At 39.9% G+C, this 21,288-nt stretch overlaps 1 protein-coding gene and 1 pseudogene across 9 annotated transcripts in view; both read left to right on the top strand.

Annotated features, from left to right (window-relative positions):
• The first annotated feature begins 618 nt into the window (after positions 1-618).
• Positions 619-21,288, top strand: part of LOC119520537 (zinc finger protein 596-like) — an 803,197-nt gene continuing 782,527 nt past the window's right edge. For 4 of the 9 annotated variants that reach the window (XM_037818459.1, XM_037818454.1, XM_037818457.1 and 1 more), the window contains exons 1-2: positions 626-865; positions 20,658-20,927. The gene's annotated coding sequence lies outside the window, so the exon portion shown is untranslated. Of the gene's footprint in view, positions 866-20,657; positions 20,928-21,288 lie in introns of all 9 variants that reach the window. The other 5 variants (XM_037818462.1, XM_037818461.1, XM_037818463.1 and 2 more) reach the window with 3 other exon arrangements.
• LOC119520368 lies at positions 8,158-8,981 on the top strand (annotated as a pseudogene).

Below are 21,288 nucleotides of genomic sequence, written 5' to 3'. Positions count from 1 at the left end.
AAACACAAAGCTATTTCATTTATTGTGCAGTCTATCTCACAACTTTTTATTTGCTATTTTCTTTCTAAATAAAGAAAAGTAAAAAAAATTAATATGTGTATGATTTTACCATCCTTCTCTATATTGGTCAATGCTAGTTTTAAATGCATATATCAATGCATGTATATGGATGACTAAAATTACATAATTTTTTTTGCAGTATTTCACCATTCTGGTATGAAGCAAATGCATATGCATGTGTGAGCAATGAAAAATGAATTAAGTGTACCTCTTGCTACATGCTGCACATTCTATAAACACTGTACAATACGTAAATGTCAGCCTTCCCCAAAACGTAAATAAGCTTTAATCTATTGTCTGAAACCTCCCAGATAGAAATGAGCCTTTCCTCTCTCTCCCTAGACTGCAAGGCACCTTTCCCAGTGTAAATCCTAAATAAAATAGGATAAAATACTGAAATTCTCCTGTTATGTGTTAACTAAGGTGATTAGCTCTCTTTGTTTCTAATGGGTTTAGCCAATCGAAGAATCACTTTGAGGAGACTGAGAAAATCTTCTGTCCTCTGACCAATGTGAATTAAACATATTTTCCTCCTCAGCCTGGTGCGGTGTGACGTCATTTGGCTGCGCCGAGTGATGACCCGGATCCCGGAAGTGCCCCTTCCCCAGTCTTGGCGCTGAACGCGGGACACAAGGTCCGAACCACGTGCTGCTCTGTGGGTTCCTGGACCCCCGAGGTGGGACATTCGGGAGCCTCAGCTCCGTGGCCGACAGAGAGACTCATCTCCGAGAGCTGGACGAGAGGGTTTCTAGCCCCCCCGCACCCAGGACCCCAAGGGCTGCTGCTGCCGCGGAAAACAGGTTTGGTGAGTGAGTGTGGGTGACGGGTGTGCTTGTGCAAGCCTTGGTCTCGTTTCTCTGGTTCTTGGACTTATCTTCTGTTTCTGAGCTGTTTGTTTTTTCTTCAGTGACGCATAAACTCCTGGAGCTGTAAGTGGGAGAACACACTTGGTTTGGGTGCTCAAAGGCACATAAATTTATACCAAAGCTGTTTTTGGTGGGTGCAGCCCAGGCATGGTGGATTATCCATTGAGACTTGGTTTGGCAGGAAGCAGCCCCTGGCATTAAGGGAGGTCACTGAATCTGGGTCTCAGGTTTTGGTTATTTGGGTGCTCGGTGGCACATAAAGCCATTGAATATTGGTTGCCTAGGATTTGGCATTGATTCCTGGTCTTGTTTTTTTTTTTGTGTGTGTGTGGTTTGGTTAAGATTTTGTTTTGTGTTATGTCTCATTGTGTTTTATCTCAAGTCATCAGAAAAGTGTTTTTTTTTTTTTTTTTTAAATGGGAAACAACATAAGTGGGAAACAACATAAAACCAATTTTTTTTCCTGAATGTCCCTATTATATCATTTTTTAAAATTTTATTTTGAAATACATTCAAAGTTATAGGAACAGTTGCAAAAACAATACAAACCCCATACACAAAACTCCAGCATTTCCTGAACCCCCTCCCCCAATACCCTGATCCACCAACTTTAACGTGCTGTCACACCACCATTTCTCTTTCCCTAACTCCCTCCCTATCATCCATCATCTATTGCTCTGTCTTCTGAACATATGAGAGCAAGCTGCACACATCCTTGAACAAATACTTTAATTCACATGTACAATTCCCATGAACAAGAACATTCTTTTATGCAATCCCATTAAGTGCAGCTAAGAAGTTCATGAAATTCAACATTGATACAAAGCTTGCATTCTATATTTCCTTTTTTTTCCCTTATGTCTCAAGTGTATCCCTTTGTGCTTCCTGTCTTCCATCCTTAGATCCCATCCAGGATCATCCTTGGCATTCAATTGTCATCTATTTAGACTCTTTTTTTTTCAATTGTGAAAACATATATACAGCCTAAATCTTCCCATTGCACCCCCTCCCTAGCATTCCATTAGTGGGATTGATTAATCACATTTAGAATGTTTTAATGCTATCACCTTCCCACCATCCATTACTAGAAATTTCCCTTCACCTCAAACAGCAACCCTACACTCATTTCTTAACTCTCCATTGCCCCTTCCTCCACTTCTCATAACCCGTACTCTACTTTTCATCTCTATGGTCACATTCTCTGATAAATTTCTTTGTGTTTACTGTGGAGCTTAAAATTAATTAAATCCATAACAATCTTGTTTTTCTTTGATACCAACTTAACTTCAACAGGACACATAAACTATGTTCCTATACTCCTCCATTCCCCCAGCTTTGTATAGTTCTTGTCAAAAATTATGTATTTTACATTGAGTCCAAAACCACTGATTTGTCATTAGAGTTTGTGTATTTTATATCATGTAGGAAGTAAATAGTGGAGTTGCAAATCAAAAATTATTGACTTCTATTTGTATTCCATTGTGGTCAGAGAAAGTGCTTTGAATATATTCTATTGTTTTGTTTTTTGTTTTTTTTTAATTTATTGAGGCTTGTTTTATGTCCCAACATATGGTCTGTTCTGGAGAAAGATCCATGATCACTAGAGAAAAATGTGTGTCCTGGTGATTTGGGATGTAAGGTTCTATATATGTTGGTTAAAATTCTCTATATCTCTCTCTCCTTTCTTTGTTTCTCTGTGGGTAGGGTTCCCTTTAGTATCTGAAGTAGGGCAGGTCTTTTATTGGGAAAATCTCTCAGCATTTGTTTGTCTGTGAAAAATTTAAGCTCTCCCTCAAATTTGAAGGAGAGTTTTGCTGCATAAACTATTCTTGGCTGGAAATTTTCCTCTCTCAGAATTTTAAATATATCATGCCACTGCCTTCTCACCTCCATGGTGGCCACTGAGTAGTCACTACTTCGTCTTATGTTGTTTCCTTTGTATGTGGTGAATTGCTTTTCTCTTGCTGCTTTCAGAACTTGCTCCTTCTCTTCAGTATTTGACAGTCTGATCAGAATATGTCTTGGGTTGGGTTTATTTGGATTTATTCTATTTGGAGTTTGCTGGGCATTTATGCTTTGTGTGTTTATATTGTGTAGAAGGTTTGGGAAGTTTTCCCCAAGAATTTCTTTGAATACTCTTTCTAGACCTTTACCCTTCTCTTCCTCTTCTGGGACACCAATGAGTCTTAAATTTGGATGTTTTATTTTATCTATCATATCCCTGAAATCCATTTGAATTTTTTTGATTTTTTCCCCATTCTTCCTTTTGTTCTTTCCTTTTCTGTTCTGTGGTCCTCAGGGAGGCTGAGTTGTTGTTCAGCTTCCTCTAATCTTGTATTATGAGTATCCAGAGTCTTTTTAATTTGGCCAAGTTTCTTTTATTTCCATAAGATCTTCTATTTTTTATTTACTGTTGCAATGTCTTCTTTATGCTCTTCTAGGGTCTTCTTTATGTCCTTTACATCCTGTGCCATGTTCTTCTTCATGTTCTTTATATCCTGTGCCATGCTCTCATTCTTTGATTGTAGTCCTTTGATTAGTTGCACCAAGTACTGTGTCTCTTCTGATATTTTTGATTTGGGTGTTTGGGATTGGGTTCTCCATATCATCTGGTTTTATCATATGCTTTAAGATTTTCTGTTGTTTTTGGCCTCTTGGCATTTGCTTTGCTTGATAGGGTTCTTTCAAGTTGTAAAAAATACCAATCTAATTTTTCAGATCTACAACTTGGTGGTGTACACTTTAACTAACCAGCAGATGGCGTCTGCAAGTCACCTATTCCACTCAAGTCAGTTCTCCTCAACTTTGTCTTTGTGGTGTGTGGGGAAATGATTCTTGTGGGGTTCAATTGGTGAACTCACTTTGGCTGTGTTGTTGGTGCTGTCAGCCCTGAATGTGGGGCATGTGTCTGGGTGGTTAGGGAGGCAGGGCAGCTTTTATAATCAAACCTCCCAGGTGTTCCCAGAGATTCAAGGCTGTTGCAAGAGTCTAAGGCTTCATTTCACTTTTGACCCAGATTTTCTCTGCCGCTGACTCACAAGTCCCCAGCATTGATGTAGCATCCCTGGGTTTTCAGAGTGGGCCCCACCTCTCAGCTGTGATCTTCAAGGACCTCTGCTGAGGGAAGGCTGTGCTATGTCACAAGTGCATGCTGTGCCTCAAGGGAAGCCCCAGGCTGCCAGGCCATGCAGGGGTGCTTCCAGCCTGATGCAAAGATGGATGAATGTGGCATCTCAACCCCCCCCCCCTTTTCACACAGGTCCGCCTTCCCAGCTCTGGGACAACTAGCTGTGTATGCACCCAAGGCCACTGTCCACGGCTGGTATTGTGGCATGTGTGCAGTGCTGTGGGATACACTCCCTGTCACACTGGGTTTCCTGGTGTGGCTCTGGGCTGTGGGTAGGGCCCCAGGCAGGAGTGTCTTCAGTCTGCTGGGGAGCTGGCTGCAAGCAGCATGGTTTCTTTCTCCTTTTGGCTCTCCCCTCTGCCCCCCTTGCCCTGAGGGAATCAGCAGTGGTCTATCCTTCATGCCAGACACTGAGAGGTTGTCACAGCCCACTTCTGCCATGCTTCACTGCACACTTCTCACTGTCATAACTGCAGCTGCTCCTGGGTTTTTTTTTTTTTTTAAAGAGCTAGTCTGTCTCCAAACACCAACCCCCAGTTTCCCCACAATGCAGCATGGCCACGGTACTTTCAGCCAGCTCACTCACTCATTTCAGAATGCAGACTCCTGATTTCACCAAGTGCATGGTCCCTGTGGTTTTAGCAGACCTTGTCCAGCTGGTGCATCGCTGAAACTGGTGTTCTGGGTCACTTTCTGGTATTTATCTAGTATTTTTCACAGAGGTGTTTCTTTGCCCTGTCTCACCTGGCTGCCATCTTAGGTTCTCCTAGACCCAACATCTTTTCCCTCAGTCCCTTCAGTGAGGACATGCCATTCATTTGTAATACAGTTAGATTGTTTTGCAAGATACTGGGTTCCATCCTCTTGTTCCCTTGATATTGTAAATGAATTTTTATTTGAATACAGTAAGGTTCACTTTTTGTGTTGAAAAGTTCAAAAGGTTTTAACAAATGAATATTACATGTTTACAAATACAATATTATACAGAGTAGTCTCAGTATTCTAAAAATTCCACTGTGCTTCTCCTTCAACCCTTCTCCTCTCCCCCCAAATGCCTGGTAACTAGTAATCATTCTGTTGTCTCTATTTTTTTGCCTTGTTCAGGAGGTCATAAAATTGAAACCATACATATGCAGCATTTTTCGACTGGTTTCTTTCAATTAGCAACAATCATTTAAGATTCATCATTGTGTTTTGCAGCTGGTTAGAAAATTTCTTTTTATTTCAGAATGATATTATATTGTGTAGAGAGAACACAGTGTGTTCTTCATTCCTCTATTGAAAGACATCATGGATGCTTGCAGATTTTGTAAATTATAAATGAAGCTTCTATAAACATTCATTTGTGGGTTTCTGTGTAGACTTATGTTTTCAAATAGCTGTATGTATATCTAAGAGCACATTTGCTGGATTTATGGTGTTTTACTTTCCTTGACTGCTTAAGCAAATACCAAGCAATGGGTTTGCTTATACAATGAAAATTAATTAACTCATGGGTTTGAGGTTAGGAAAATGTCCAGATCAGCCACCAAGGTAGTGCTTTCTTCCTGAAGTCTGGGGCATTCTGGGGCTGGCTTCCAGTGATCCTATTTCTGGGCCCCTCTGTCACTTGGTGATGCTTATGGTGGCCTCTTCCTCATCTTCTAGATGCCATTGACCTTCAACTTCTTGCTTCCCATGGCTACTGTTTATTTGTCTGAATTTCTTTTTTGTTTGTAAAGGACTCCAGTAACAGGATTTATACCCATCGTGATTGAGTTGGTCTAAATCTTATCTGAAATCACCTCATCAAAAGGTCCTGCCAACAATGAGTTCACATCAACAGTAATAGATTAAGTTTAAGAACATGTTTTTCTGAGATGTGTACAGCTCCAAACCACCACATATGGTAAGACTATGCTTAGTTATATAAGAAACTGCCAGTCTTCTGACAGCACCATTTTGTAACCTCACTAGCAATAAATGAGAGCACATATTGCTCTCCATCCTTCCCAACCATTGCTATTGTCACTGTTTAGGTGTTAGCTATTCTAGTAAGTGTGTGGTTATATATTACTGCAGTTTAATTGTGAAGTTTCCTAATTATAAATGATGTTGAGCATCTTTTACATGCTTATTTCCAACTATGTATCTTCTTTATGTAGGTTTCTGTTCAGATCTTAACCCATTTTTAAATTGGATGTTTGCTTTCTTAGAGTTCGGTGTTAAGAATTCTTTGTATATTTTAATACAAGTTATTTGTTAGGCAAGTGTTTGCAAATATTTTTATCAAGTCTGTGGACTTTCTTTTCATTCCATTATCAATGTCTTTTATGGAACAGAAGTTTTAAATTTTATTAAAGTCTATTTTATTACTTTGCTTTTCTCATGGGTCATGCATTCAGTGCCATATATAAAAACCCATCACCAAACCATGGATCCCTAGATTTTCTTGTATATTTTATTCTAGAAGTTTTATACTTCTGCATTGTACTTTTTAAGTGTATGATCCATTTGGATTTAATTTTTGTGAAATTTATACAATATGTGACTAAATTCCTTTTTTTTTTTGTTTTGAATTTGTGCATCCAATTGTTCCAGCACTGATTGTTTTAAAAACCATACTTCCTCCATTGAATTGCTCTTGCTCCTTTGTGAAAGATCAGTTGACTACTTTTGAATAGGTCTGTTCCTGGTTTCTCTAACATTATCTATGTTTCTCTTTCAACAACACAACACTGTTGTTTATTGTGTCTTTATAGTAAGACTTGAAATCTGGTTATGGATCCTCCAACTTTGTACTTTTTCTTCAGTATTATTTTGGCAGTTGAGATCTTTTGCTTATCCATATAAACTTTAAAATTAGTTTGTCAATATCCAAAAACTATAAGTTCTGGAATTTAGACTGGGACAGATTTAATGTTTAGATCAGACTGGGAAAGAATGGCGTCTTACAGTATTCTGTGTTATAATCCATGAAGTCATAATACCTCTAATTGCTTAGTCAGTTAATTATTTGAACAATTTTATTGTAGTAATTTCCCATCTTTAAGCAATTTGGTAATATTGAAAATATTGAAACATTGAAAATATTGTGGTACCATCACAATATCCTTTATCCCAACATTTTCATCATCTGGGTCAAAATAAGTGGTGAAATACTTTGTTGAATAAAATAAAGTCTAAGACAGTTTATAGTGGGAAATATTGCCTTGGAAAGAAGTTTACAGTTGTAGACAAGGATGTGTGAGAAACAAGCATTATTCCTAAAAAGGAATAAATGCTCACCCAATTGTGGAGAAGAAAAGAATTTATTCATGATCTTGCAAGAATGGGCACCCAACCAAAATGTGGGGGTTGGTGTGCAGAATAGATCCAGCAGTATTTATTCCCTACACCTAACTGCAAGTCCCTCCCCTGTTTCTCCATTGGCTGGATACTTCAGAGGTTACATTCTATTCGACAAGCCTAACTAGCCCATGCAAATTCGAAACATGCAGCCCGCCCAAATTGAAAACATTTGAAAAAAAAGTCTCCTGTGCAAACTTGGAACATTTGAAACAAGTCTCCACCCCTCTTTCCTTTGTTCTTGAGCTGCAGAGCCAGTCTGAGCTAGTTTGGTAACAACTAATGAAGCTGTTTAAGGAATCTCTACCTGCCCCCCCCCCCCCAGTCTCCACCTTGCAAGGACAGTGGGCAGATAAACAGGAGGACCGGCCACTGATTATAGCTTGGCTTCTTGACCCTTTGCCATTCCCCTTAGCTGCCCCCACCCTGTGTGGAAGCTAAACTTAATCTAATTCTCACAGATGGCTAGTCAGCAACAGCATAATGGAGAAGGAGGAACATTTATTTACCTTGATATTTTCAGATAAATAGCACTTCTTAAAAAATTAGAATTAATTAATCTGTTTTACCATACACTCTGTTTACCATACAAACCATAATATTTATGTTAATTTGCTGATAACTGCTTGTGGCTAAATTTGCATTGCTCTGGGCTCATTTCCAGCAGTTTAATCAACTACGTGGAACCAAAAAACCAAACATGTGTTAGAATTTATACTCCTGGAACTCTCAGAAGGTACAGAAGTGCAGCCACTACTTCGTGGGCTATTCCTGATGATGTATCTGGCCACTTTCATTGGGACCCTGTGCATCATCCTGGCCACCGTCTCTGACTCCCACCTCCACACACCCATGTACTTCTCCCTCCCTAACTTGTTTTTTACAGATACTTGTTTCACCTCCACCACAGTCCCAAAGATGCTGGTGAACATCCAGATGGAGAGAAAAATCATAACTTATAAAAATTGCCACCACCAGGTGTATTTTCCATGTTTTTTGCAGTATTAGACAACTTACTTCTGGCTATGAGGGCCTATGACTGCTTTGTGGCCATCTGCCACCCCCTGCATTACATGGTCATCATGAATCCCTAGCTCTGTGGTCTCCTGCTGCTGGCAACCTGGTTATTGAGTGTTCTGCACTTTCTTTTACATGACTTAATGATTTTGCAACTGACTTTTTGTAGAGAATTGGAATTCTCCCAGTTTCTCTGTGAACTTTCTCAGGTACTCCAACTTGCTTGTTCTGACCCCTTTCTCAATGACCTAGTGATATATTTTGCAGCCAGACTTGCAGGTGTTATTCCACTCACTGGGATCTTTTCCTCTTACTCTAAGATTGTATCCTCTGTTTTGAGGATTTCAACAGCTGGAGGCAAGTGTAAAGCATTTTCCACTTGTGGGTCTCACTTCTCAATAGTGTGCCTGTTTTGTGGTACACTTCTTGGGGTATATATTAGTTCTGCTGCCACCCAAAAATCAAGCGCAAGAGCAATAGCCTCGGTGATGTGCATGGTGGTCACACCCATGCTGAACCACTTTATCTCTAATCTTCAAAACAAGGACATAAAGCATGCTTTAGAAAAAACCCTTTTGATGTGAAATGTTCTCAGCATAAAAGGATCCTTTGTCTGAGGTTTAGAAATGTGTCATGTTTAATAGAGAGCAAACATTTGGAGACCTGATTCTATACAGTTTTTCAGTTATATGCTCACCTTCAAGAACCAAGGTTACTGGATTACAGTTCAGCAGTTTCAGATATTTCTTTCTAATTATTCTGATAAACTAAAAACTGAAGAGGGAGATCTATATAAGGCATAAGAGTTACCTCCAGAAGGACCTCTCAACTCCACTTGAAATCTCTCAGCCAATGAAACTTTATTTTGTTTCATTTCTCTTCCCTCTTTGGATCCAGATGCCTTTCTCAATCACACATTTCAGGGTCCAGGATCATCCCTGAGAGTCACTACCCACATTGCCAGGGAGATTTACATCCCTTGGAGTCATGTCCCACATAGAGGGGAGGGCAGTGAGCTCACCTGCCAGGTTGGTTTAGAGAGCAAGAGGCCCTCTAGGAGTGACTCTCAGGCACGATTATGAGTAGGCTTAGCCTCTCCTTTGCACTAAAAATCTTCGTAAGGGCAAGTCCCAAAATTGAGGTCTTGGCCCACCAAGCTGGTAGTCACCAATGCTTGTGAGAAAATCAGGAATTCCCCACATGGGGAAGTTTAATATTTCCACATTTTCCCCAGTCCCTGAAGAGGTTTTGCAAATACTTTTTATTCTCTGCCCAAATTACTCTGGGTTATATCATGTCTTCATGCCAACCTGTACAAATCTATAAGATTTCACTTTCTAGTAAAACTTCCATCTAATTGCAATATTTGAGTAAACTGACCATGCAAGTTAAATTATATAGTGTGCTACAGAAAATGTAGATTTTGCACCAAACAAACATCTCTTCCTTTGGTCCCATACAGAAGCCAAATTTTAAAACACAGTTGATATTGTCTACCCTTTAGTGTGATCTACCTAAATCTCAACCAAGTCCATTTCATTCATATCTCCAGTAAAGGTCTGATCTCCTTTTCAGTCTCTTTAACAGTTGATTCTTGGGGACAATACCAACACTCACAGCTACCAAACTCTGTTTCTGAGTCCCAGGCATCACAGAGACACCCAAAACTCTAGGGACTGACCATGTCACACAGAAACAGTTCAGAATATCACACTTTAGAAATCACTCTTACAACTCATGATTAGATGTGACTGCTGCAAGAGCTCACAGTCTAGGAACACTTACAAAGCCCTCTCCTCATCACCCATGCTCCAAGCCTCAATTCTTCTTGGAGCTTGTACTTTATTATTAGTCTGTATTAGTGAGGCACAACAATGATTGTTTTTTCATCTCTGGCTTATTCACTCAACCTACCATCTTCATGGTCCACTTATCTAGTTGCATACCTCACAACTTCATTCCTTCTTGCTGCTCCCTCATGCAAAAACATTATTCTATTTGTACATTTAATCACACTCATTGACCACTCTAGGATTAAATAAGTTATGTAGTCCCAATCTTTATCTTCCATCGTTCCTTGTGGTGTCATACATACCCTTAACCCTTCTCCTTCAAATGTGGTCACAGTCATCTTTTTACAGTGTATTTACATTTGGTTACCATCACACAGTATAGGGCTATCCATTTCTGGAACTATGCCATCAATCCTCCATGCCATTCTATACTCTATCTATATCAAATGCCTGATCACTAAACTCTTTCTGTCTCCTGATATCTTCATTTCTACATTCTTCTCCAAAGTGCTCTCTCCTGTCTTTTCCTATCTGTCAGTAGCAGTCATTTTAGTATTTCCTGTAGAGAAGGCTCCTGTTCATGAACTCTCTCAGTGTCTGTTTATCTGTAAATATTTTAAACTCTCCTTCATTTTTGAAGGACAGTTTCACCAGATATAAGATTCTTGGTTGGCTGTTTTTCTCTTTCCGTATCTTGAATATATCTTATCACGGCCATCTTGCCTCCATGGTTTCTGCTGAGAGATCTGCACTTAGTCTTTTTGAGCTTCCCTTGTATGTGAAGGACTGTTTTTCTCTTTCTGCATTCAGAATTCTCTCTTTGTCTTTGACATTTGTAAATCTGATTATTAAATGTCTTGGAGTAGGTCATTTGAATCAACTCTGTTTGGGGTACGCTATGCTTCTTGGACCTGTAATTTTATGTCTTTCATAGGAGTTGGGAAATTTTCATTGATTATGTCCTCTGTTATTCTTTCTGCCACTTTTTCCTTCTCTTCTCCTTCTGGGGCACCTATAACATGTATATTCATGGAATTCATATCATTCATTTTCATGTGTCCCTGCTTATATTTTTCCATTCTTTTCCCTATCTGTTCCTTTGTGTGCAAGATTTGAGATGTCCTCTCCTCCAGCTCATTCAAACTGAAGAGTATGCTCAAAATCTAGAATTTATTGAGTCTGCTCCTTCAAGTTACATGTTTTTAGCCCTATAAGAACCAGTTACATGTTACTCACACCTGGGTTGAGTGATAGAACCCTGAAAAATGGCTCATATTGCCTAATGAACAGACTCACCCGTGGATATATCCTGTGAAATTATTTTCTCATTTTTTAAATAAATTTTATTTTGAGATAAATTCAAACTTACAGGAACAGTTGTAGAAACAGTATAAACCCCATACATAGAACTCCAGCATACCCCGACCCCCTCCCCCAATACCCCGATCCACCACCTTTAACATCCTGTCGCACCACCATTTCTTTCTTTCCCTCACTCCCTCCTTCCCTCCCTCTCTCCCTCCCTATCATCCATCATTTATTGCTCTGTCTTCTGAACATATGAGAGGAAGCTGCACACATCCCTGAAAAAACATTATAATTCACATATACATTTCCCATGAATAAGGATATTCTTTTATGCAATCCCATTAAATACATCTAAGAAGTTCAAGAAATTGAACCTTGATACAAAGCTTACATTCTATATTTCCTTTTCTTTTTGCACTTAAGTCCCATCTGTGTCCCTTTGAGCCTCTGCTCCTCCATCTTCAGATCCCATCCAGGATCATCCTTGGCATTTAATTGTCATCTATTTAGACTGTCTTTTTTTTTCCAATTGTGGAAACATATATACAGCCTAAATCTTCCCATTGCACACCCTCCCTAGCATTCCATTAGTGGGATTAATCACATTTATAATGTTGCAGGGCTATCACCTTCCCATCATCCCTTTCTAGAAGTTTCCCTTCACCCCAAACAGAAAACTTATACTCATTTCTTAACTCCCCATTGCCCCTTCGCCCACTTCTCAGAACCCCTACTCTACTTTTCATCTCTATGGTCATGTTCTCTGATAATTTCTTTGTGTTTACCATGGGGCTTAAATTTAACATCTTAAAGCTATAACAATCTTGTTTTTCTTTGATACCAACTTAACTTCAATATGACACATAAACTATGTTCCTATACTCCCTCATTCCCCCACTTTTACGTAGTCCTTGTCAAAAATTACATATTTTACATTGAGTCCAAAACCGCTGATTTATCATTACAGTTTATGTATTTTAGATCCTGTAGGAAGTAAATAGTGGAGTTGCAAATCAAAAATACAGTAGTATTGTTATTTATGTTTACCATGTGATCTTTAGTGTTATCCTTTATTTTTTCATGTAGTTTCAGTCAATTGTTTAGTGTCCCTTCCTTTTAGCCTGCTCAGCTACCTTTAACATTTCTTATAGGACTGATCTGCAGCTTTTTTCTCTGTTGGTACGGCTCCCTTTAGTATCTGAAGTAGGGCAGGTCTTTTATTAGCAAAATATCTCAGCATTTGTTTGCCTGTGAAAAATTTAAGCTCTGCCTCAAATTTGAAGGAGAGTTTTGCTGGATAAAGTAGTCTTGGTTGGAAATTTTTCTCTCTCAGACTTTTAAATATGTCATGCCACTGCCTTCTCACCTCCATGGTGGCCACTGAGTAGTCACTACTTAGTCTTATGTTTCCTTTGTATGTGGTGAATTGCTTTTCTCTTGCTGCTTTCAGAACTTGCTCGTTTTCTTCAGTATTTGAGAGTCTGATCAGAATATGTCTTGGAGTGGGTTAATTTGGATTTATTCTATTTGGAGTTTGCTGGGCATTTATGTTTTGTGTATTCATATTGTGTAGAAGGTTTGGGAAGTTTTCCCCAAGAATTTCTTTGAATACTCTTTCTAGACCTTTACCCTTCTCCTCCCCTTCTAAGACATCAATGAGTCTTAAATTTGGATGTTTTATTTTATCTATCATATCCCTGAGATCCATTTTAATTTTTTTGATTTTTTTCCCCATTCTTTCTTTTGTTCTTTCATTTTCTGTTCTGTGGTCCTCAAGGAGGCCGAGTTGTTGTTCAGCTTCCTCTAATCTTGTATTATGAGTATCCAGAGTCTTTTTAATTTGGCCAACAGTTTCTTTTATTTCCATAAGATCTTCTATTTTTTTATTTACTCTTGCAATGTCTTCTTTATGCTCTTCTAGGGTCTTCTTTATGTCCTTTATATCCTGAGTCATGCTCTTGTTGCCTGTCTGTAATTCTTTGATTAATTGTGCCAAGTACTGTGTGTCTTCTGATCTTTTGATATGGGTGTTTTGGTTTGGGTTCTCCATATTGTCTGGTTTTATCATATGCTTTAACATTTTCTGTTGTTTTTGGCCTCTTGGATTTGCTTTACTTGATCCCTAATTTGACAGTACTACAGCTTGCTGACGTACACTTTCTCTAACCAGCAGATGGCATCTGTGAGTCACCTGTTCCCCTCAAATCAGTTCTCCCCCACTTTGTCTTTGTGGTGTATGGGGGTCTGATTCTTGTGGGGTCCAATTTGTGCACCAAGTTTGGGTGTGTTGCTGGTGCTGTCCGCCCTGAATGTGGGGCTTGTGTCTGGGTGGTTAATCAGGCAGGGCAAATTTAAAAATCAAACCTCCCAGGTGTTCCCAGAGATTTAAGGCTGTTGCAGGAGCCTAAGCCTTCATTTCAGTCTTTCCACCTATTGTCTCTGCTGCTGACCCACAAGTCCTTGGTATTTGTATAGGGTCCCTGGGATTTCTGAGCGGTTCCCCTGTCCCAGCTGTGCTCTTCCAGGACCTCTGCTGAGGGAGGGCTGCACCACATCACTAGTGCATGCCAGCCCACCAGGGAAGCCCTGGTCACTGGGCCATGCAGGGGCACTCCCAGCCTGCTTCAAAGATGTTTGAATGGGACGCATTAACTTCCCCCTTTTTGCATAGCTCCGCCCTCCCAGCCCTGGGACAGTCAGCTGTGGGTGTGTTAGAGGCCACTGTCCAAAGCTGATATGGTAGCTTGTGTTTAGTGCTGTGGGAAAGATTCCCTGTCACACTGGGTTTCTTGGGGCGGCTCTGGGCTGTGGGTCTTGCCCTGGCAGGAGCGTCCCCTGCCTGCTGGGGAGATGGCTGCAAGGAATGCAGGTTCTTTTCCTCCTTTGGCTCCCCTCTGCTCATCTGGTCTCAAGACAATCAGCAGTGGTTGTGGAAGGGGTATCCTCCATGCCAGACACTGAGGCATTAGCCCAGCCTGTTTCCACCGTGCTTCACTGCGTGGCTCTCCCCATCATATCTGCAGCCACTCCTGGGCTTTTTTTTTTAAAGAACTAGTCTGTCTGCAAATGCCAGTCCACTATTTCTCCACACTGCAGCATGGCCATGGAACATTCAGCTGACCGTCTCACTCATTTCAGAATGCAGGCTCCTGGTTTCACCAAATGCATGTTCCCTGTGGATTTAGCAGACCTTGTCCAGCTGGTCCATCACTGGCAGTCTCATTTTTTTTTTTCTTATTGGAGATAATATAATACAAAGAATTCTTAACTAGATGTAAACTAACTAGGTGACTGAAAGGGTAAAAAGAACTTTAAAGCACCACAGAGGAAGCAACTGCAGGAAGCAGCCATCACCACTAAGGCTGAGAGAACAAAGGAAAGACTTTGGTGCAATTAAAATTTAGAAATGTAGAAAAGTGGCCCCACTTTGCTGAAACCTGAACTTGTGAAGAGAGGGCTTTGCTCTGTGAGCGGTATTGTCTCTGAATTTAGAGGACAAACCCCGTGGGCAATCTGGCATCTCAGGGGAAGAGTCTGGGATGATGAAGCTAGTTCTGCAAGGGTGGAGATAACTGCCAACTGAATTTAACTGCTGCTTCAGGAAGAAATTGCCACTGCTGGGGTGAGGAAGTGTTGCTGGGATGACATGCCCAGGAATCCTTTTCCTCCTCTAGCCTTGCAGTCTCCCTGTAGCACCACTTACTGCAGAGCCTTAGACAAAAAGAGCTCATTCTTCTGAATAACTGTTTCACTGTGGGGAAGCACCAGAGCTCAGTTGACCAGTCATGTCTTCAAAGACATCATGGTTGGTTCTAAACTTCTTCTTCTTGAAACACCATTTTCCACTTTGGTTCAGGGTAAACAGACTATGCAGAGATGGTATCAAAGATCTGGTTTGGATATTCAGAAAGTACCTGAAATGGTGGGAGTATCTAGGTCTGGTTTCCATTTCCAGAATCTAGTCCTCATCCAGTCCAAGTGTGCAATTAGAGGTGAGGGCCACTTGGAAATTGAATTGTGCTGACTGAACTCTGAAGACACTGCTGCATGTATTAGAATGCCTTAGGTCTCTTTGATGCATCTTTCCTTAGTTCTTTCTGTTTTCATAAGGTGATAAATTTGTAATCTCGTTTGCTGTTATCTGCAATAGATCATAAGCAATTCTAGTGAATCGCTGTAAATGAGACAGATATGGTCCTTGTTCTTATGGGGTTATTTTTATTATTTTTACTTTTATAGTTGTTTGGGGGGGTTGAGGATTTAATGAAATAATGCAAGTGATCAGCAAAGTCATTAGTCAGCACTGAAGAAATGTTTATACATGTGTATATATTATGAACAAAAACTCTAAGTTGGGAGATTCACAATTATTCTTTCTATGCATATATTTTTCTTCTCTCCTTTTCTCCCCCTACACTTTCTCTTAAAGAGCTCACACTTTAACCTTCAACTATTCCAACTACTTGGTTTGCTTTTGGCAAAAGGAGACTAGGATGTGCCTCCAGTAGGGGGCAGAAATCATCCAGGCGTGCCTATTAACTAAGCAACGGAGGTAAACAACATTCTCAGAATGACTTTACAAAAGGGTTATTGAGAAGTGTATTTGTTTATTGTATGATAGGAAACCTTTTAAATAATAATAATAAAATAATGGAAATGAAGTGAGAAGTGGTAAAGACAGAAATTTTTCTGCAGCAAATGTTAACCGACAGCAATAGTTTGTTCAGAATACCGTGTGTGTGACGAGGATAAAGAAGTTGGGATTGTACTGACCATTCTTAGTTTATGATAATGTTACTGGACTGGCCGTGCATCTCTGAGTTACCCGAAGTTTCATATTGAATAAAGTGCTTTCAGTGAGACTAGCTAGCAATGAATGAGAAAACTTAGAGCTTTTAAAGTGACAAAAAGCCACTCGATAACTTCCCGGGCTGAAATCGACCCCGAAGAAGGTTTGAAAACAGCTTCTGCCCGTGCCCCCAGCCGGACTTTGAGAGCAGGCGTGGAGCGCATGCGCCTCGCGCGCCGGCTTCTCCTCGCGGCGCCGCAAAGCGCCGACCTTCTTCACGACAGCGCTCAGGGTTCAGAGAAGTCATTATTGCTTTTTAAATTAACTGATAAACAGGTGGTGAGAACAGGAAATTACAAATGTAAGACTCCCGTTTCACACCTCTTTCGTATTTAGAATAATGACCCTTCAGTTAATCTACATGATAGAGCAGAGACTCATTTTAACAGAGGAACTCACAGGGAATAAAGATGGGGGAGGGTCATGAAGACAGCCCTGGTCTCTGCAAGACCCACCTGATGCGAATGATGGCTCTGGTCATTACTGATTTTGTGACTTTGGGGAAAATCACTTAATATCATTTTTATCTATTTTCTCCCCTATACTATAAGGGGGCAAGAAAAAGACAAATCACTTGATATGTATATTCTGGTTTTTTTTTTTTTCCACACCTTTTAATAACGGTTTTTCTTTCTTCACCTTTCACTTTATTTACATAAAGTGAGCAGTTATTTTGTTTCTGGATTTTTTTATATTGACAACTCTGTGTCTTCCTTCCATTTAATGTTATTTCCCAATATGGCTCACGAGTTAATTAACTTGCATTTAAAAATTTTAGAGTCTGAACGGAGATACTTACTTCAGATCACTGTCAAATGCGTTTTTAAAAAATTAAAATAATTCAAGAAGTGTTAATTTTAAACTTTATCATAAATTTTTAAAATGTGCGAGACTTGCTTGTGTGTTGTGTGTGTTTGGGTGGAAATTATGTCAGAGAAAAAAAAAATTACCTCTAAGAGGTTGAGAAATCAAACCAATGTGAAAAAGAAAACCAAAGACAGAGCCCTCAAAGCACTGTCATTCCTAGTTAAATATAAAAATAACTCAAAAATATTTACACAAACATTCATAGGAGAAGTTGCTTTGCAGCTCTATGTTGTGTTTAAGTTGTGGGCAATCAAGTTGTTCAAAGATCTCTTCAGAACTATATTCTGTTCCCAGGTAATCTCCAGTATGGCTGGGGCTTTAGTGGTCAATTAAATGTGAATATGCTAGATTTGCATGTACTGGCCTGACTCTCCTGTTAGCTGCTAATCTCACAAATGCTTACTCAAGATCTCTACTTCGTTGGCTCAATGGCATGTCCAAAGTGAAATAATTTTCCCTTACCTATATCAATTGTGTGTGTGTATGGTGGTGGTGGTGGTGGTGGTAGTGGCAGGGGGGATGGCATGTTTTATTGTCTGGGTACATTATGGGGCTCCAATGAGCAAACTTCAGAAGTAGAAGCTGAAGGAGATACTTTGTCTCCCATATCTAATCATCACCAAGTTCTATCAATTATATTTCAGTTCATATACTTCCTAATGCTATGACTGTCTAGGATCAGGTACCAATGTTACTCTGCTGAACCACTTATGGACCCTAAAAGGAGCTGCCCCCACCCACTCAAGTGCTTCTTCAGGTCAGTCCTACAAGCTAGGCAGAATAATTTTTCAGAACATAAATTGTTTTTCTTGCCGCCATATCCCTTATTAAAGCCTTTCCATGACTTTCCATTGATCTTATGATAAAGACTACAATTTTAAACATAGCTCAGAAGACCCTGAATCTGGCCCCTGCTTGCTTTTCTAGCCTTACTGCCTGCTACTGTTCTCCTTTTATCTTTGTCCTTCAGCTGTATTTCTATTTTTTAAAAAAACTTCCAAGCATCTACCAATATACTTTTATCTTTCAGGCTCCATCTCAAACCTCACTTCTGCTGTGAAACCTTCCTTAAATCTCAAAGCATCATTATATAGATGTATTACACCCTGAACATCATAAAACATGCCATATATATATTCAAATTTTTAGTTTACATATATGTTTCCAGTAATCTGAAATCTTCCATTTTAGTAAAGATATTTTTCTGTTAATTTTAACATTGTATCTTTGATATCTAGCAAAAATCCTAGCACAAAGCAGATAAATATTTGTATGGAAGAAGTATGTCGTGTCCACATTTCAGGACCCTTAGTAGATGTCAGTATCCCAGCCATATCCCTCAACCCACCCCAGTCTATCTACACACATCTTTTATAAGCCTGCAGATTTCTACATTTGTTTGTCCAAGGACAAAACTTTGACTAGTGTTTTTTGGATGATTTCTATGTTCCAGAAGTAAAGGAGAGGGAAAGATAGAAGAAATGAAATGGTACGATTTTGCTGTCTTTGAATTTATAGTTCTGTTAAATGTGAAAACCTTTAGAGTACAACATGAGACTTTCTATATCCAAGTGCTAGTTGTTGCCTAAGAAATGGAAAACTGTGATATGAAAAACTAAGAGCCGAGGTTTGTAGAGTTTGTCTCCTTGTAGCATTCACTGGGGGGAACCTGTGAGTAAAATTTAGGCAAGATGGAATAAATGGATAGGATGTGGAAAGGCTTCAATCCAGTTCACACTTGGCCTATAAGTGGGAATGGAAAGCAAGACACTTTAATGTCATTTATTTTGTACTGCCATAGGCTAGAGAACCATTAAATCAAGAATGACATAAAACAGCCTACTTCTGAGGTCCAACACAGCTCATCAAGCCTCCTTATTCTTCTTACTGCCTTCTTGAGTAGTTTCAATTTCTCTCTGTTGTGCCTTGCCTTCAATTTGTATTCAAATCAACTAATGTTTTTTTGAGTAGCAAGTATGTACTAGTACCTGTGCTAGGCACCATAAAAAATTTGAAAATAGATACATTTGAAGCATATCTAGTTTAGTGAGGGGAGATGGATAATTATTATAACACCAAGTGTATATTAGTAACAAATTGTAAAGCAAATGGAGAGGAAGAATATGGTTTAGAGAAGAAACAGGGAAGTCTTTCTGGAGAATGAAAATTCCAGGTGGGCAGTGAAGCACAGGATGTGGATTTGCATCTATATCAATGTGGATATAGGGTCTCTAGGTGGAGAAGAGGGTTGTGAAACTAAGGCCCAGACAAGAAGGTATAGCCAAAAGAAAACTGGGTTGACCAGAATATGTTCATTATGCAGTTTGCATACTGGCAAAATGGGTCTGACATGAATGCCAAACTCCTCAGTATCACCTTTATTACATAGGCAAAGGTGGCAGGGATGGAGCAAAGACCTTTGGGCAAGGGGATTACAATAGCAAGAATGTTTTGGGTGCAGATACCAGAAACTTGATCCCAATTGTTTTGAGCAAAAAGGGAACTTATTATGATTAGGCCTGGCCGGTCTCAGGTGCTCAGAAGATGCTATCAAGAAACTTTTCCATCTCTGGGCTTAACTGACCTCTAGGATGTTTTTATATTCAGGGCAAATGATCACCAGAAACTGCTGATATATATACTCTCAGTTTGCATGCTTCCTTGCTCCAGAAAACAGCAATCATGGTCTCAGTCTCATTGGCCTGGAATAAACCATATGCCCATTTTGAACCAGTCACCATGGCAGGGAGGCAGGGCTGGCTACACAATTGGCAGAATGCAGTGCAAAATAAAAATGTGAGGCACCTTGTAAAAATGTAGGAGAAAAGTACTATTAAAGATAGTAAAACACAAAGCTATTTCATTTATTGTGCAGTCTATCTCACAACTTTTTATTTGCTATTTTCTTTCTAAATAAAGAAAAGTAAAAAAAATTAATATGTGTATGATTTTACCATCCTTCTCTATATTGGTCAATGCTAGTTTTAAATGCATATATCAATGCATGTATATGGATGACTAAAATTACATAATTTTTTTTGCAGTATTTCACCATTCTGGTATGAAGCAAATGCATATGCATGTGTGAGCAATGAAAAATGAATTAAGTGTACCTCTTGCTACATGCTGCACATTCTATAAACACTGTACAATATGTAAATGTCAGCCTTCCCCAAAACGTAAATAAGCTTTAATCTATTGTCTGAAACCTCCCAGATAGAAATGAGCCTTTCCTCTCTCTCCCTAGACTGCAAGGCACCTTTCCCAGTGTAAATCCTAAATAAAATAGGATAAAATACTGAAATTCTCCTGTTATGTGTTAACTAAGGTGATTAGCTCTCTTTGTTTCTAATGGGTTTAGCCAATCGAAGAATCACTTTGAGGAGACTGAGAAAATCTTCTGTCCTCTGACCAATGTGAATTAAACATATTTTCCTCCTCAGCCTGGTGCGGTGTGACGTCATTTGGCTGCGCCGAGTGAGGACCCAGATCCCGGAAGTGCCCCTTCCACAGTCTTGGCGCTGAACGCGGGACACAAGGTCTGAACAACGTTCTGCTCTGTGGGTTCCTGGACCCCCGAGGTGGGACATTCGGGAGCCTCAGCTCCGTGGCCGACAGAGAGACTCACCTCCGAGAGCTGGACGAGAGGATTTCTAGCCATCCCCCCTCACCCAGGACCCCAAGGGCTGCTGCTGCCGCGGAAAACAGGTTTGGTGAGTGAGTGTGGGTGACTGGTGTGCTTGTGCAAGCCTTGGTCTCGTTTCTCTGGTTCTTGGTCTTATCTTCTGTTTGTAGGGTGTTTGTTTCTTCTTCAGTGACACATAAACTTCTGGAGCTGTAAGTGGGAGACCACACTTGGTTTGGGTGCTCAAAGGCACATAAATTCATACCAAAGCTGTTTTTGGCGGGTGCAGCCCCAGGCATGGTGGATTATCCATTGAGACTTGGTTTGGCAGGAAGCAGCCCCTGTCATTAAGGGAGGTCACTGAATTTGGGTCTTAGGTTTTGGTTATTTGGGTGCTGAGTGGCACATGAAGCCATTGAGAATTGGTTGCCTAGGATTTGGCACTGATT

Source organism: Choloepus didactylus, chromosome 25, assembly GCF_015220235.1.
Source record: "Choloepus didactylus isolate mChoDid1 chromosome 25, mChoDid1.pri, whole genome shotgun sequence".
NCBI lineage: Eukaryota > Metazoa > Chordata > Mammalia > Pilosa > Megalonychidae > Choloepus > Choloepus didactylus.
This window is presented reverse-complemented; position numbering and strand designations above follow the sequence as displayed.